Below are 2,500 nucleotides of genomic sequence, written 5' to 3' on the forward strand. Positions count from 1 at the left end.
CACACACACACACACACACACGCACCCCCCCCCCCCCCCCCCCCCCCCCACACACACACACCATAAAGGATATTTTAATGCTTCAGCGGTAGATTGGAGGTCCTGAATTCGAGCCTCGCTCGGCGCATAATTGAGTCCTTTGAAAAGGCTCTTTACGCACAATCTCTCACCGTATTCAGGTGTAAAATGAGTACCTCGCCGTTACGAGCGTTGTATCTGTCGGCAAAAAATTATAATAACGCCTAACAGGCGTCATGTCTCGTTCTATCCGTTGCTGTTGGTCAGGAAACCCTTGTAAAGCGCTTTGAGCCATTAAGTGGATATTGCCCTATATAAAAGCTCATTTTTTAAATGTGGGTGATGGCACGACTTGATGATGCTGATGATGATAACAGACTGAACTTTCAAATTAAATTAAAATATCGTCATTAAGGATGCAATTGTTGATATTTTGGGGACAAAACGGACACTATATATAGAACTATCATATTGAATAAAATATTAATTATTTCATTATGTACTCAAATGTCCGTTGCACATCGTAATTAAAGGCCATAAGATCTCGTAAACCCTTTCAAATAATATAATATCATGAATCATGTCATAGTAATTTTGTGGCAAAAATTAATAGTAAAAGCGCTTGAGTCTGGTGTATCGGAGTTATGGCGCTTTATAAGTTTTCAGCATTATTATTATTATTATTATTATTATTATTATTATTATTATTATTATTATTATTATTATTATTATTATTATTATTATTATTATTATTATTATTATTATTATTATTATTTATTATTATTATTATTATTATTATTATTATATTATTTATTATTATTATTATTATTATTATTATTATTATTATTATTATTATTATTATTATTATTATTATTATTATTATTATTATTATTAAAACATGGCATATTAAACTGGAATTATGAATGTGCGTCTCAATAAAGGAATAAAATATATTTAGACTACAAGATGGGAATAGAACATTAATTAATTAAATAATTTAAGTATACATACATATATACATTATAAAAGCAAAAACCATGAAATAATAGTGCTCAACTTTTTGATAAAAGGAGCTCTTTATAAACATTTTAAGTATAATTATTATTGTTTAACTTCTACAGTACTGTTTCTTGTCATTAGGACAATCTACGGGAAGTGTGTGTAATCGTTATTGTTGTTTATGATTGTGTGTTGTTGTTTCATGCTTCCTGTGATGTTTGGGTGTCGAGACTATTATGGTGGTTTGAAGTTGCATGAATGTGGAAGTGGAAGTGAAAGTATTTGTATCCAACACGATTCAATACATAGGATATATATATATATATATATATATATATATATATATATATATATATATATATATATATATATATATATATATATATGTCTGTCTGGTCTGGTCTGGTCTGGTCTGGTCTGGTCTGTCTGTCTGTCTGCCTGCCTGCCTGTCTGTCTATATAATTGTTCAATGCTCATTGGGAATTCACTAGTCTCTATACAAACTTTGAGCCACAGATATCTGACAGAAGTAGGAATTTTGCGATTTTCAATTGTGTACGGGAAAATAGTTTTCAATACAAAATTTTAAAAGTAAATATATAACATAGATATAAAAATAAGAATAATACATCACCAGTGATTCATGTATATATTATTATACATACTATGCATACATGCAAAACGGGTTTACTTTTCTAAAATCCAGTTATATCATAACGTGTCAAATATAATATGAAATAGGTATGCACCACAGCTTTGATATGCACCTTATTGTATAAGAACCAAGGGTGTGTGTACCCTGATAAGAACCTTACCACAATCCTAGTGCTGATAATAAGCAATTTTTGTTTTCTTTCCGCAAACCCGAAAGGTACAGATTTCCATCTATTTTACAAACACACTGTTCATAATTTTACCCCACTGAGTTGTACGCTAAGCATGTGGGCAGGTATTATCGACACACCAGCCGTATTGCACAACTTTTGCAATGACGTACTCTCAAGTAGGCCATGACTTTTGCCCTTGAGTGCGCGCGACAGACAAAAAAAAACAAAGTTGGTTTCCATATAGATAGTATGCGCTTGGCAAAGGAGCTCACAACATTGCCATCCGGAAGTATAACGGACCAACACACAAAACTCTGTGTAACCATGAACTTTTATAGTCTGGTGAATAAAGTTTAGTGAGAATTACTCCTAAACGTGGATGGCAAATAACAATAACAAAGACCCGAGCGACGTCAACTTCATTCGATCTATACAGTAATCGGTCGCCACAAAAAATCTTTATCCAGTGACAATGAAGACATACGTACTGCTACTACAAAAAGTCGCTCTGAAGAGAAATCTGCACGAAACTGTCTCCTCGTGTGATTGTGATCTTGATTGGATGCGCATTCTTTATTATGTAAACTGGCCATCCAAAGGAACCATTCAGGACTATGTCAAAACAAACCAAAAGTGCCATTAGAAAAACAAAACAA

General features: G+C 32.5%; 2 protein-coding genes across 4 annotated transcripts in view; one reads left to right on the forward strand and one right to left on the reverse strand.

Annotated features, from left to right (window-relative positions):
• The window catches only part of LOC144964668 (uncharacterized), a 24,874-nt gene that overhangs the window by 14,593 nt on the left and 7,781 nt on the right, over nt 1–2,500 (forward strand). The window lies entirely within an intron of this gene.
• Nucleotides 1–2,500, reverse strand: part of LOC144964667 (C-signal-like) — an 8,991-nt gene that overhangs the window by 4,073 nt on the left and 2,418 nt on the right. The window contains exon 1 of one of the 3 annotated variants that reach the window (XM_078899167.1): nt 1,833–1,956. The exons of 1 other annotated variant lie outside the window; for it this stretch is intronic. The gene's annotated coding sequence lies outside the window, so the exon portion shown is untranslated. Of the gene's footprint in view, nt 1–1,682; nt 1,777–1,832; nt 1,957–2,500 lie in introns of those variants that run through there. One more of the 3 variants, XM_078899168.1, reaches the window with a different exon arrangement.

This window comes from Berghia stephanieae, chromosome 2 (assembly GCF_034508935.2).
Source record: "Berghia stephanieae isolate SIO BIC M18660-M18661 chromosome 2, UCSD_Bste_1.3, whole genome shotgun sequence".
NCBI lineage: Eukaryota > Metazoa > Mollusca > Gastropoda > Nudibranchia > Aeolidiidae > Berghia > Berghia stephanieae.